Source organism: Hipposideros armiger, unplaced genomic scaffold (genome assembly GCF_001890085.2).
Source record: "Hipposideros armiger isolate ML-2016 unplaced genomic scaffold, ASM189008v1 scaffold_27, whole genome shotgun sequence".
Taxonomy (NCBI): Eukaryota; Metazoa; Chordata; class Mammalia; order Chiroptera; family Hipposideridae; genus Hipposideros; species Hipposideros armiger.
The window spans coordinates 2,285,482-2,301,919 of record NW_017731377.1 but is presented as its reverse complement, the minus strand read 5'-3'; the positions used below and the strand labels follow the sequence as shown (position 1 = coordinate 2,301,919).

Here is a 16,438-nt window from a genome sequence, read left to right as displayed (position 1 = left end):
ATTCAATAAATGATAGATAGCATAATTATTAATTCCTTTGTTACTTTACTTACTATAATTCATTGGGGGAAATGTAAAAAATCTATTTTGATCTAATATATAAAGAACCTTCTAGTTTAGAAGGAACTAAGAGTATTGATATAGAACCAGAAGAAAATAAGTACACCTGCATTACTAGAAAATTTCACCCCATTACTAATGTTCAACAGAAACGCATCAGCATTCACATTTCCCATGGTGGGGTTAGTGGAGAAATAATACACTTGTCTTATTGGAAAGTATTTCCCAGAGACTAACCTAGCACCATATCTTTATGTTTCTAAATGAAAAAAATATATAAAAAATAAAAAAAGACTAATGAGATATCCTTTTTCACTTATTTTTAATTAATTTATTGTTTATTTTTAAAAAATTTCAAACCGACAGAAATGTTTCAACAATAGTACACTGAACATTCATATACTCCTCATACAGATTCAACTATTAACATCTTAGCAAAACTTTTCTTTCTCTCCCTCCCTCCCTCTCTGTCTCTCTCTCTTCCTCTCTCTCTCTCTCTCTCTCTCTCTCTCTCTGTCTCTCTCTCTCTCTCTCTCACACACACACACACACACACACACACACACACACACACACACACACACCTGAATATTTATACATCTTTTCCTCTTGCTAAAGTCTTCAGTGGGCTTAAGTCCTCATGAAATTTCACTGATTACTTCAACATGCACCCTTCAAGAATATGGACCTCCTCCTATTTAACCACACCTTTAAAAAGTGAATCTTAATTCAATATCATCATCCAACATAAAGTTCATATTCAAATTTCCCCAATTGTCTGAAAAATGTCCTTTATAACTCTTGTGTTTAAACTATATTCCAACCAAGTTTCATTCATTGCAATTGGCTGTTATTTCTCCTTGGTTTTCCCTAATCTGAGACAGTTCCTGCACTTCCCTCTGTTCTTCATAACATTAAATCGTTTGAGAGGCCCAAGCCAATCCTGCCGAAGTTGTGTACCCCCCACTCCCTCACATCAGCACTCTCCCTATTTGTGATGCCAAACTTGGCCATTCGATTAAGGTGTTAATAACCAATCCTTCCACTTCAAAGGCACATTTTTCTATTAACTAATCTGTGGAGTAATACTTTGAGAACGTGAGAATATTCTGTTCCACATCAACCACCTTTCTCCCAGTAGTTTTAGCATCCATCCTGAGTCAACGATTACGCTGGTATTACAAGATGATGATTTTTTTTAATTCTGTAATTCCTTCTATATTTGTTACCTAACTTTCTTCTCTAAAGTAGAGCTTCTCCCTACTTCCACCTTCCTACCGCTCTCTCACCACTGTGATCTCATGATTTTTTTTTTATTTAATGTGTTATAATCCATGATCATCAATATTCTTTTTGATGTGCCAATGGTCCCAAGTTTGACTAGTGAGAGTTCCTTTCAGCTAGTCCCTGGACATGGCCTCATTAGTTTTTCAGTACTTCCCTGCTTTTGGCACAATGACCTATCTCAGGCTCACAATTTCTCCAATAGTTTTTTTCAGTGGCATGTGGAATTTAGAAACCAAGATTTGAGCGTTAGAGGTGCTCATTACACTAGCATGATATAGCTCCTACTTTCAGTGGTTACAGCTCATGTGTGTGTGCGTGCATGCATTTGTGTGTGTGTGTGTTGTCTGTATGTATATTTTTTTAACACAAGTTCATACTGGAACTTTGAACTTAGATTCAAAACCACGAGGTCCTTCCTTATATTACCCCTTTTCCGTATTTGTCTCTCCTTCTTCCTCATTAAAAATTCTGGCTTTCAATCATACATCACTGTATTTACTCATTATCTTTCTCCTACATAGATATAAAATACTTTCAGAATTTCACCACCAATATCCCTACCTACACAGAGCCTACTAAAAAAAATGTTCAGTGTTTTTTTATACTTCCTTTTGTCCTTAGGCCATACCCAGTGTGGTTATGATTTTTTAAATACAGACTCTTTGGAAAACTTAGAATAAAAAGATTGTTTTAATAATTCTATTAATCATAAAATTAACTTGTTCTCTCAAAATATAGATTTAAGATAATATGAATACATATATACATATAAGAATCACTATTAAAATTAGCCTTCACATTAAATTTTACAGCACCTGTGGTATTTAAATAGGTAATGTTAAGCTTGTGTGAATCAACATTACAGAGCATTTAAAGGCTATGGTTCCAATTTCCACAGAAACAATAGATCACTATTTCCAAGAAAAAAGTTAAAATCTTTTCAAATACCTAAATAATTTTCTTAAGATGAGGTTCAATTAATAGGTCTGACCCATGCTTTAACATTATTTCACAAGAAATAAGTGAAATTATCTTATTTTAAATGGAAATTGATTGTTCCTACAAACATGAATATGGCCTCGAGGCTTTCATTGTATGGAAGAAGATTTTGGGAGTATCTTGTTAGCTGGTGCTTTTAATTGGGTGGTCACACCTACCTACTGTAACCTTCATAAGACGGCTACTCCTCTGCAAGGTTCCAAAGCACAGGTTTAATGAGTGAATGTGTTTTGACCATTTCTCAGCCCTCAAGAAGATCAGATCTTACCCCTTCTTGCTTTCTATTTTCAACAAATAAAATCTATATTATGTGTTAAGGATCCTGTACTATTATTTCCTCTCCTCCATGTCTATCTCTGAAAGTATAGATTCCTTAGCCCAAAACCATAGGAGTTTTGATTTAAACTTTGACTATAAGGCATTGAATATACACATGAAAACAGTCTAAACACCATTGTTGTGTTTCCTTGTGTATGGTCTTTAACATCTCGATGATTTGTACTTAATAATTATCAACAAGAGGCATCCTAAAACCTTGATCCTAATTAAAATAAACTTTAGATTGAATTGAGAATACAAAATTCAAAAGCCAATTTCATGTCCTCTTTCTCAAACTTTTTTCTAAATCTCTTTCACGTGCTTCTTTAAGAAGCACACTTAGTAACACAATAGCACACTCTCCATTATGGAAAAGCAGCCAATGCATTCAATGTGTTTCTCTGACTGTGGCCACTATCCTCACTTGTGCTATTGGTGCTGTCACTTTGGGAAGTGACCAACGTCAAAAACCTAACTTTCAGCCAAAAAGCAAATCATCATTAGAGCTCTACCCCCAACTGCTGATCTTATGCCTTCAAAATGGAAAAGGAACCTAGAATGCTGAAGCAGAGGACAGATGCTTGTGTGAGTGTTCTCCAAGGATAAAGAAGACAAAATATGAGGGGGTAAAAATAGGCTGAGTGAATGAAAAGGGAGAATCTACATCTATGCAGTGGGTAAGTGAGAAAGAGACAGGATAAGTTATTAGGAGGGAAATGAAGGAGGAAGTTGTGGTGAAAAGAACGATTCAGCTGGAAGAAAGACTCGGTGCCCTCACCTCATGGATCATCAATGTTTCCAGACCAGACAACAGTCTCGCCAGGCCAACTTCTCAGGCTCTGCTCTCTCATGTCCTCAATAAAATGTTCCACTCATTTTTTTAAATTGTGCTAAGATACACGTAAGATAAAACTGACCATCTTAATCACTTCTAAGTGTACAGTTCAGTGACATTAAGTATCTTCATGTTGTTGTGCAGCCATCACCACCATCCATCTCCAGAACTCTTTTCATTATCTCAAACTGAAGCTCTGTCCCTATTTAAACACTAACTTCCCATTCTCCTTCCTCTCTCCGGCCCCTGGCAACCACCACTCTGCTTTCTGCCTCTACGAATTTGACTATTCCAGGCACCTCCTGTTAAGTGGAATCAGACAGTATTTGTCCTTTTGTGTCTGACTTTTTTCACTGAGAATAATGCCTTCAGGGTTCCTCCATGTTGTAGCATGCGTCAGAATTTACTTCCTTTCTCAGGCTGAATAATATTCCATTCTATGTATATACCACATTTTGTTTATCCAGTCATCCATCAACGAATGTTTCCGACTTTATCGGTGGGTTGTTTCCACCTTTTGGCTACTGTGAATAACGCTGCTATGAGTGTGGCTGTGCATGATCCTCCACTCATTTTTAACAACCTCCTTCAGGATGGACAGACAGCGTTACCTCTTTATTAATATTTTTTAAAAGATACTTTGGTACTCAGCAGGAGATCCACAGAATCTGAAAAACTGAAAAAATATATATGTTTGTTTTGATGATTCCCCAATCTACCCAGATATCCAATCGCTGATTTAGCCAATGTTTCTAAATATCCAGGCTGAAATAAGTTTCCCCCAGGAGAGTTTACAGCCTTATGATTCAAATCCAGTGACTCATCTTCCTGTCAAGAAGATGAGGAATTGGGCAAAAAGAAATTGACACACACTAGTTCTGGTCTTAAAAATACCTCTTTATTACACCTCCCATCTGAGTCATAAAAACAAACTCGGTCTCTAATAGATTTTATATTTGACGTATTTATATTTTATGAGTCAATCCAATTTTGTTTTTTATTTATGCACACATACCTATGCATATATGCTTATGTATGTGTATGTATGTATATAATGTTTTATATACACACATATACATTAATTTATACACACAGAATTCTATTCTCCATCCATCTTTTCAAGCTTAAGTCCCATTTGCTGAATTTTCAAGGGGATTTTCCACTTCGATACACAAAAATATATGCTCACAACTTAACTGCACATAATAAAATTGCCAGTGCAGTTAAGTGAACCATGTTTCAGAGTGGAGGTACACACAAATTAAAATAAAGAACTATTTTAGAAGCACTCCCAGTTTTTTTCTGAATAAAACACAGTCTCACAATAAATTGGTCATAAGAAACCAGGGAAATAAGGGTCAAGTAATCGGACATGGATGCTGTGAAGTTGTGTTACACATTTTAAGTCAGATAAAAAGGCCAGGTAACCTTTGAAATTACCTCATCCTTGACTTCCGGGCTAAAACATGGCCTTTTCATCAAGTGGCACATGCAGAATAAGAAATAAGTCTGATAGATTCATCCTCCCAGTCCATCAAATCTCACCACTGCTTTCCTCCAAAGATTCTAAATTCTAGCCAAAGCTGTGTCCTTACTCAATTCAAACCCTCTAATTCCTTCTTTCTACTAGAATGTTCTCCACCCCAATCTCTTCCTGTCTAAATCCTTTCCATCCACTATGCTTTTACCATAATGCCCTGCCTGACACCCCAAGCAGGCATACATGATTCCTCCCTCTTATAATCCTCCTCATTATGGCTTCCAACTGGGACAAAGGGTATCTGATGAAATGCCACCATGCCTTGCCCCACCCCTCACTCCTGCCCTCCAAACACACATACTAGCTTGGGCTCCTTGAAATCACCTACACCAGTCGTGTTCAGACAGCCACATGAATCATCCATTCTCTACCTTACTTATCTATAAAGTGAAGAAGAGATCACAGTGCAGGTTCGTGGGGCAGCTGAAATGGTGTTCAAAGGTACCCAACTGACAGTGCAGTGCAGGAAAGAGATGATGCATGAGCTGAAGAGAACATGGTTGGGTTTTTAAAACCCTGTGCGTTTTTTATACAGCAGCTTCGGAACAGAGGAGAGAACAGGCTGGCTTTTTTGATATAAGTCAAATTGCCAAGTCAGACACAAAAACAAACTCACAGATACCTGTCAATCAAACTAGGCCATAATTGCTATGTGAGGTTGCTTTTTTATTGTTTGTTTCTAGAGATTTCAGGTCATATATTAACACATTAATTGAAATTTTGGTCATAATTAACATGTATTAAGCTGTTGATTACATGGTTGCATTTTGAAATTTTTAATTGGTTTGTTTCAATTGATAAAAGGTAATTTGTTTAGAGATGATGTTTAGAATTATGTATTTAATTATCATTGAATAGATAATTAATATAGTGTAGCAATAGTAAACAACGACTGTGGTAATTATCATTGAAGGGCACATATTTGCACAAACATGACAGACTGATTTCCTCTCTAAAGTTGCTTTGGTCTTTTCCTCTAAGCTTGTTGCACCATTTCACTTCCTTCACAGACGTAATTAGGAACAGCTCTATGTAATCCACTTGCTTCAATTTGAGAAGCGCTTTAAGAAGCTGTAAGGACGAAGGACATCCTAAAAGCCATATACATGGAGCCCCACTTTCCCCTCTTTGCAGATTACTCACTCTAGAAGCGTTTCTACGTTTTCAGTTGGCTCTCAGCATTCCAGCATTATTAAATTGAACCTTGTTATTAAAGCATTCCTATATCTCAAATGAGGGCACCCTTTTCCCCAGCCTAACAGAGTGCAGTCATCCACCCTTATCTGTAGGGGATACATTCCAAGACCCCCAATGGATGCCTGAAACTGCAGATTGCACTGAACCCTCTATATATTGGTTTTTTCCTATACATGCATACAAATGATAAAATTTAATTTATAAATTTGGCACAGTAAGAGATTACCAATAACAGTAAAGTAGAACAATTATAACAACATACTGCAATAAAAGGTACATGAATGTGGTCGCTCTCTCCCTCTCAAAACATCTTGTTGTACTGTCCTCGCTTTTTCATTTACAGGAAGGACTTTAGGGCTTCTCTTTGGCATATCTGAATTGCCAGCATCACTACTCTAGCACTTTGGGATCATTATTAAGTAAAAAAATAAGGGTTCCTTGAACACAAGCACTGTTGATACCTTGGCAGTGGATCTGATCACGGAGATGGCTACTAAGTGACTGATGGGTGGGAAGCGAATACAGCATAGAGATGCTGGACACAGGGATGATTCGCATGCCGGACAGAGCGGTGGGACAGAGTGGTGGGACAGAGCAGGACTGCGGGGGTTTTCATCATGCTACTCAGAACGGCACGCAGTGTAACTTATAAATTGTTTATTTCTGGAATTTTCCATTTAATGTTTGGAATCACGGATGACTGGGAGTAACTGAAGCCATGGAAAGCGAAACCGCAGATAAGGGGGGACTACTGCAATCATAATGTGGTAAAGCCTCCCATAGTAGGTTAACTAACATAGCACTTAACCAGTGGGCTGTGTATCACTATTTGCAAACTGACAGATGAAAGTGGCAAAATCCTCAGTGTTTTCTTTTTAACTGCTCTCCTTACAAAAAAAAAAAAATCCCAAATCTGGAGAAATAATCATGAATATTATGGGCTCAGTTTTAAAGTCCTGCTTATCTGTCCATCAGCAAAGTTGCTACTACAGATTGAGGTCTCCTGCAAGACCAGGCCCATCCCTGTATTTCTGGGTCCCTGAAATACCCAATACATCCCAGAAGACACGTGGGCTAGGGCTCCCCTGACTCGTGGGTGCTGCAGAGGTTGTTCCTATACCTCCGAGGGGCAGCCAGGTGCGACCAGGGAAACTGCCCCCATGCTTGCCCTTCTGTCCCCTCTTTCTCGGCACAGAGTGGGAACTCAAAGGCAGCTGCAATGAAAAAAGAAGTCACTCTGTGAACTGGTGCCTTCAGTCCTCACAGCCCCTGAGGAGAGAAAGGGGGGCCTGCCTCCCCCTGGCCACAGCACCCCGGGGCTGTGCACAACACACGTTTAGGGACGCCCCAATCTGCAACTCACTGCTTTCATACGATTTTTTTTTTAATGAGCAAATGTGAGTAAATTCCTAGTTTCATACACTTAAAGCTGGGGGAAAGGGAACATGATTGGCCAGAATGCAAAGTGAACCATAGAAAAAGCCAGGAGTGAGTAGGGGAGGGGAGCCCATAGCTCTTTCTTAATTTACATGAAAAGGAGCTAGCCCTGGAGATCAATAATATCATCTGAAAATTAAGAAGACAAAACTAAAATATGGCTCATCTGATCTTATTCTAAAATGTATTTTTTTAATATTTTCCAAACTTCAATAAAGATATAAGATAGCTTCTTTTACCAGTCATCTTGCAGATGTGAAAACCCAGTTAAATAGAGGGACATTTTAACAGCCCCAAGTGATGTAGGCTGCACAATAGTCGTGTCAAGGAAGGAGAATGGGTGCTGTGACCCCATTTTAGGATTATGGACACTGAGGCCAAATGATCTGCCAGTAGCCACACCCCCACGATGTGATCACGCTGGTCCCAGCACTACTAAACAGAAGGCTATTTCCCACAACACAAAGACAACGCTACACACATGCTACAGACTGAATGTATCTGTCCCGCTCCCCCACCCCAATTCCTATGTTGAAGCCCCGATCCTCAGTGTGATGGTATTAGTTGGTGGGAACTTTTGGCGGGGGACAGGGGTGATTAGATGTGATGCAATTCATGCCTTTGCAAGAAGAGATCAGAGCTCTCGCTCTTCCCACCATGTGAGGACACCGCAAGAAGGTGGCCGTCTGCAAATGAGAAGAGGGACCTCACCCAAAACCAGACCCTGCCAGCACCCTGATCTTGGACTTCCCAACCTCCAGAACTGTGAGAAATTAATGTCTGTCGTTTAAGCCACCCAGTCTGTTATTTTGTTGTGACCGTCCAAGCCGGCTGAGACAACCTGCTTTTGCCAAACTAACGTGCCCTAAGGTGGTGTTTCCTCAATGTTAGTCATTTCTCTACCACCTTCATGATTTCTGCCAGCTGCAATATTATTTACATAATACCTTTCTTGCTACCCACTTTTTAGGTACATATGCAATTATTTTCCAAAGAGAACTCTATACCACTACCATACATGGAAAGCCAGTATCACAGTCCACGAGCAGAAGGCAGCTGCACAATAAATTGAATGAAAACCAGACAATGTCATTAAAATGGTAGCCCACCCATGGTTTCTGAGGCTTCCTCTCTCTTGTTAAAAAGGGAAATTAGCAAATATTAAAGAAGTGTTGTCATGGTCGGTTAAGGTGAGACCTTTCATTGAGCAGAGGGACTAAAGAAGACCTGGGGGGTCCAGGAAGGCAGGCAGGACAGAAGTTGGTGGAAACGACAATTTAACCACCAACACACACTCTCTTGAATCACCTGCTCCCTCACCCCAATCATGCAAAGCCCCCTGTCTCTGAGACTCACTCAGACTTTCTGCCTTCTCCACTTCAGCTTTTCTTTTTAATGACCTCTCCTCATCTTAACAAATTATAACCAAACTAAGTATCTAGAAGTCATTACTTGTCAAATACAATTAAATTCCTATTCTTAATTTTAAAAGCAATATTTTCCATTTCTGAATGAAAACAAACTCTTCAGCCTGAACCCCAGAATTAAAATAAGGTGAATTTCATTAAGTGATAAATTTTAATGTACTTTTCAATGGTTGAGAGGCCACACCATTTAAGAAGGTTCATCTCATCCTTGTGTTCCCTGAAATAGGATATTATCTGTAACCCTTATTCTAAACAGACTTCCCCTTTCCAGCTTCATGGAATAAAATCAAATACGCTGCAGAGCCGAAAAGGTTCATTTCTGTCCACTCCCACCCTACTTCTCGGCTTAACTGGGCTTAGATCTGGGGTCACTCTGCAGCTCTTCCTGTAGCCTCTATGGCAGTGTCCTCAGTGGAAGTCACTTTGCAATGTAGCAAAACGGATAGGTACTGGTAGCAAAACTTCAGATGATGAAAAGCTTACGTCCTCTTCCAGTCCCTCCAAAGGTATCTCCTCTCACTTTAGAGCTTTGGGTCATGGACTGGCACTGGGGACAGCTGTTGGGTCAGGACTCTCTGCCCCGTCCCTCTGGCCCCTCAGAGTCAGGGACAGCAAACTCCCAGGAATGACAGTCCAGAGAGACAGGGCCCTGTTTGTTTTGTTTCCCCACCTCTGGCACATAGGGGTACCCCCAAATGTTGAGTGAGTCAACAATTCCTCCAGGCAGCACAGGCTTCCTTGAACTCAAGCTTGTACTCGCCTGGCAGTTAAGGGCTCTTCTCTTCAGACTTCTCCATGTTGGTGACTGCACTGTTCTTTTTACTATTTTCAGTGCAGTGCCAGGAATTGGGGCGTGGTAGTCAGTCCCCAGGACATCCCCCAGTGGTTCCTGGTTCTCCTGTCTCCATACAGCCCCCCGCAACCCTGCATCACGGTTGGTCTGTGTGACCAAAAGCATCCTGCAGAAGTGATGGAATGTCACTTTCGAGGCTAGGCCACAAAAGACACTGTGACTTCTGCTTCACTCTCTCGCTTGCTGGACTAGGGTCACTTACTCTGGAGGAAGCCAGCTGCCATGATGTGAGCAAGCTCAGGCAACCAACGATGAGGCCCCAGGCCCTCCTGGAAACATCCATGTTGGATGCAGCCCACCCAAACCTCCAGGCTGCTGACTCCCAAGTCTCTGGGATCACAGCCACATGTCCATCTCTTTGCTGGACATTTGCTTGTGGACAGACTACTGTTCCTGAGGTTCGGCACATATAAAACCACACGCTATCTCTGGCAAACCTGCCCCTTGTCTGCACCTCCACCTCCCCATCTGGTCTGGCTCCCCAGTCCTCCCACGAACACAGGCTGGACAGCTGAGCATCCCTCAGACCCCCTCTCCCACATGCCCACATACAGGCAGTCACCAGGCCATGCTCTGGCTCTGCTTCCTCCGCGTCTCTTCTATTGTCCCCCCTTTTCCATTCTCATTGCAACCACACCCCATTTGAGGGCTGCTCTGCCTCTTTGATGTTAACCTGAAATAGCCTCAGCAGGCATTCCAACTTCCAGAAGCCAATGTCTATATGTCTGTGAATAGCTTTTTAAAGAACAGTCTAAAAAAAGAAAACAAAGGGAAAAAAAAAAAAAAGAACAGTCTAAATGTGCCAAGCCCCTGCTTTTAAACTTTCAGTGGTTCCTTTTGGCTGGCAGAAGCACAAACAGGACCTTCGAAGCTCTCTAAGATACATCCCACCTATCCCCCCAGCCTGCACCCCCAGTGTCTCCTCTATTTGTCTGCAGCCCAGGGGTATTTGACACAGCACAGTCCCCTAAAGGCCTGTCACAGACAGTCAAGGCCACGCCTGAGATTCTGATTTCATGGGTCTGGCGTGGGAACCAGGCTGCAGTAATTTTTTATAAACAGTTTTAGTGAGATATAATTCACATGCCATACAATTGACCCATTTAAAGTACACAACTCAGTGGTTTTTAGTCTATCCACAGAGTTGTGCAACCATCACCACATTCAATCTTAGAACATTTTCATCAGCCCAAAAAGAACCCCCATACCCTTTTAGCAATCACTCCCCATTTTCCTCCAGCTCCCCTCCTCACCTCTCCTCCACCCACTCCCGCCCCGGCCTGCAGTCACTGATCTAACTTTCTTTCTCTATAGATTTCATAGATTTCAGGCAGCAGTTCATTTTGCCCACCAGTTCTCCAGTGATACGAAAGCACAGCCAGAGGTAAGAGCCTCCAGCCACACCAGACCTCTCACCAGTTCAGCTCCCAGCTTTTGCTTACGAGTTGCACTCTGCTTGAGATGTTTTTCTTCCATTTCTATATTTAAAATTCTCCCCCTACTTCAAATACAGCCTCCTCCATGAAGCCTTCATTGATTCCTCCCCTCTCTCAGTTTACCTTTGCAGCACCTGAACAGCTGAACTGCAAAGCAAACATCAGCTCTCCCTCTACAATCACACTCTTCTTCACTCTGCTAGAACCATGTGGGCTTATGTGTTCTCTTCCGGTCCAGATCACACATTCCTGAGCTTCAGGAACCATTTCTAATCCACCTCTGAATCCCCACAACAACTACAGTGCAGGTCTTGCACTTAGTAGGGGCTGAAAATATAGATTTCGAGTAAATAACAATAGGGTCTGTCTACCAATGTTTTCCACTGTTATAAGATTTCATATCGGAGGACACCCTCCTCTCTCTCCCATCCACACTAAATCTCCATTTTTGTCCCTTTAATAACAGTAATAATGAAACAATGGTATGCAACAACGTTTTGAGTTAATTACAGTTTCAAAATATACACATAGAAAAACAAATTCCATACACCCATGCTGATGTATGTATGTGTGTGCATGGTTTTTAAATGTCCACCACAGTAAGCGGGGACAATTATAATAAAGCATATCTAATTATTAATCTATCATCAGATGAGGCACCGCTCCTTAAAACAGCTCAGGACAGCCACACGCAAAGACCCCCTTTTAAATGAAGAATTTTAAAAATGAACAAGCCACATGTTCACATCAGAATGTATAAATAGCAAAAGTACAACAAGGGCACTCGCCCTGCAGATTGGGCGATCTTAAGCCTGCATCTTCATAGGATACATGCGTGTGGGGTGGGGAGGGGGGGTAGGGGATGTGGCAGTAGGAAATGAATTATGCAGGCAGCAAGCAAAATAAAAAATCAAGACAGAGCATTCTTCCGCTAAAACACAGGCTGACTCCATAATCTAGATGCTGCCTTAAAATGGATTCAATGCACTTGAAAATCACATGTGGTAATTTCACAAAGAACCTTATCTAACCCAAATGTCTTATTTCATCCCGGACCAGTTGGTCTTTCTTTTCCAACAAGAGATTTTCTTTGCATTCATTATTTTGTTGTTATGGTTTGTTTTAAATAAGGAAAAAACCCAGCCGATGCAGAACAGGGGCCCCTATTGGGGTCTTTTTTTCCCTCACACTACGCCCTGCCTCTGTCACTTGAATTTTGACTCAGCTCCGTCAGTGAAAAATTAGACTTCATTTCAGTATGCTAATCGCAATCCCTCCAAAACAATGTAATCAAGGCCTCATGTGCACCTATAATTTCATCCTTGACATAAGCCTGACAGCTATTTATTGTCTGAAAGGGAAAAGGGGGGAGGGGACTTCTAGATGCCCCCTTTCCCAAAACAAACCCAGCAGCTTTATGTTTGAAGGCAGCGTCTTTGCAAAGTCCAAACAAATGGCAATAATCATGGGGTTTACATATGTCTTGTCTTAAGCAATCAAGGCAGAGGGTTAACAGAGAAGCGATTCAGATGCGCCAATTCCCAAACTGCCCACCTCTGATGAGCCAGCTGTGAGCCGCAATTGTCACATTATAATTTAGGCAAAGGGAAAAAAAAAAAGGCATCAGAATACACACTGGATCAACATAATTATTCACAGCAGGATGCTGCAGAATTAATTTAGCCAATCAGAATTATACTTGGGGGTTGGGCGCATTGCAGAGATGAAAAGAAAGCAGGGGGTGGGAAGATGGGGGGGGATGAGGTGAGAGGGGGAGGGGGTGCTGTTTACAACACTTTATTAATATTTGGATAATCTGATCCGGAATATATTGTGAATACATGTAAGCGCAATGATGTTTCCTTTTCATTTATTTACAAACACCTATGCAGCGCTCACAACGTGCCAGTTACTAGTCTGAGCATCGTTCGAATGCACGTTTATTTCATCCTCACGACCCTGAGGTAGGTATTATTATTATCCTTTTTTACATATGGAAGTTCAGAGAGGTTAGAAAGCTTGCCAAGGTCACACAGCTACTAAGTGGGAGATCTGAAAATGGAACCCAGGGGGACTGGCTCCAGAGGCTGTGTATTAACCAGCACGGCATAAAGGGTCTTGCTCCCAAACAAAACGATTAGCCATCGGAAGGCACACTGTAACTGGCGATGGACCCTTAAACCATGGAACATTGTGTAGCCAGAGCTTCATCGTCCTCATAGTCCTTCAAGCAGATGCTCCTGAAGATGGTAGAGATGTGACACTGCTAAATCTGGCATTATACTTCAGGGCTCTTAACTTCCCCGTACCGATGATGCCATCACCCAGCATCATCTCCAAAGTGAGAAGAGCAAAAGGTTAGCCCACAGCGCTCTCTGGTTTAGGACAGCACAGCCACAACTGGGGCAGCAGCCTGGCCCCCCCATCTGGACACAGTCTCTCTATAGAGAAGCAGCAGCAAGGAATCCAAAAAATAAGATTGAAAAGAAAGAAAAAGCAGGCTGCTCCAAGAATGAGAGTGCAGTTAGAAGCCTGATGTGCACACGCAGATAAAGGACTGAAGAAGTCAGGGGTCACACTGACACAACTTCCTGCCTGGGTTTCTATCTGCAGGCTCAAGTCTGCAGTGACATAAAAGGATGCTTGCCTTTCCGGGCGGCACAGGTGAATGCACATGAAAGTAGCCCTCTTCCTCCCCTACTTGGCATTCTGTCATGAGGGTAGATAACAGGAGCCAAGAGGAGCCTTGATTTCCTTGTAAAAGTTAGACTTCAGCTGGTGTTCTTGGCTCCTGGTAATGGGGGGAAAATGACAGGGAGCGGTCCAGGGTTTTATGTGTGGCAATAATGTTTGATCTATGCCATTGTCAGTGAGAACTGTGATTTAATCCATAAGGATATAGAGCCTCATGATGAAAGGGGAATAACGACAAATCCTGATTAACAATCACTGCTACACTAAAGCAGGTTTCCATAGTAACAGGGCTGAAATTATACAACAAACTGTGATGCCATACCAGGCAAATTACTCCATGAAGAGGCCCTTTTCTGAACGCATTTGGCTTTCTGTGTTCTCTTAAAATTAATATGCAAGCATCTTACTTTCAACTTGTATTAGTTTTCCTCTTTTGTCTAAACAGTCCCTCTTCAGTGGGTCTCAGATAACATGAGGGGTAAATATCTACGCAGCGGAAATGTGGCAAACAATTAAGCACATGTCAGCCCCCCTCTCTCCTGAAAGGAGAGGACAAAACAAAATTATGGCAAAGGGAATCCTCCTTTCGTATCATTTGTTTGATAAAATCCTGCTTAATTTCTTGATATAGAGAATGGGGGACATCACAGTATGTCCCAATAAAATATTCCACCTCTCACTCCATGTAACAAAGTTCTCTGAATTTGCAGGCGAGAGGAGCAAAATGCCAGAATAGAGGTCCAGAAAAAGAAGGCATTCCCTTTGTTCCCAAGGAGGTTTAATTTTCAACCGAGATTTTTTTTAAATAAAAACATGGCTTTAAACTAATGCTCTTTTCCAAGGCCTACTCAAAATAATTACAATAACTGTGTAATAGGAAAATCTGCACTGGAAAATAATTTAAAACTCTTATGGTTGTTCTTGCAACTGACTTTGACAATAAACCTTTATAAAACAGATCTTATCAAATAGCCTGGGAAAAGTCTACTGCATTAAAACATCATACGCAATGTCCTTCTGCAATTGCAAAGGAACAAAAAGTGAGACATTAAAAATAAACAGAAAAATCATAGTCCTAAACATCCCCTTAAACAGGTTCAAGATTTGAAAGGGGGTTATAGAAATTTAAACACTGCAGCTATTTAATATTCTTCCTTCCAAGATAGAAAAAAAAAAAATCAGAGCTTTACATTGTTCAGAAATGCTGCAACTCGAGAAGAAAATACATTTCCCTTGAGATTTATCCGTGGCTTGCAGTTTAAATCATTGAAGGGCAGGGTGGCCCAGTGGAAAGAACCAGGATTTAGAGGCAGAAGCCCTTGGGTACCAGCTCCATCATCTGCCAGCTGTAAGCCTTCAATCACATCCCTGAGCCCTCCGGGTCTTGGTTTCCTCATCTGTAAAATGGGAATAATAACCTACCTTATTTACCTCAAGAAGTTTCTGAGATATTTAGTAAAATACAACATGTAAATACTCTCTGACAATTATGAGACTATCTATTGTTAACTGCTAATTCTTGTGACTCAATGATTCAATACTTACTGCATGCCTACCACAGGCAAGGCAGCACACAACCATGATAATCCATCTTCATCTAGCAAAGAAAAAAAAAAACATGCTGCCAATTGCCTCAAGCAAATTCATACTGTCGCTTTACGTTTACACGAAGCCAAAACAAGCAAACAAATAATAAAAATAAATTCAAAAGCAAGCATTTGCCAAGGAGTGAATTCCTTCACCCTGGCCCCATTTATTTGTTTTCCTTTAATACGTAGAAAATGGTGTTGACGCTTTAAAATCATAATACAAATTGTGTACACGGCAAACGGTAGGAGGCCGGGGTGTTAGTCCATGAAAGACCAGCTCCCAGGCTCCTGAGTTCTCTCGGAGGTGTTCTCTTGGTCTCTGCCATATCTAAGTCTGCACTTCTATGTGGTGGGGGAAGGGGCAGGGAGATGGCTGGGCCTACGTGAGTGCCATTGTATGTCTCCTGCCTCTGTGTGGATTTTCCTGTATGGACACAGCCCTTTCTGGAGCCAAACTCCTTGGGTTCAAATCTTAGCTCCACCCTCACCAATTATGTAGGTCCCGTACCCTCTTTGTGCCTCGGTTTCCTCACCTCGAAATGGGGATAAGGACAGTAGCACATGTCTCCAGGGATGTTGTAAGGATTATAGTCAGTAAAGGTAAGGTACATGGAGCAACGCCTGGCACACAGTAAGATCTCAGTAAATGCTAGCTCTTATTTCTGTGGGTGTTCATCACCCAGGAGTCTAACCTGGAGGCCAGTAGATCACAGGGGACTTCCTATGGTCAGCAGTGTCAGCAGTTGGATTTGAGTGCCTCTAGGGT

General features: G+C 41.4%; 1 protein-coding gene across 5 annotated transcripts in view; it reads right to left on the bottom strand.

Moving 5' to 3' along the window:
• MSRA (methionine sulfoxide reductase A) overlaps nt 1–16,438 on the bottom strand; it is a 375,212-nt gene that overhangs the window by 277,564 nt on the left and 81,210 nt on the right. The gene's annotated exons all lie outside the window — the stretch shown is intronic.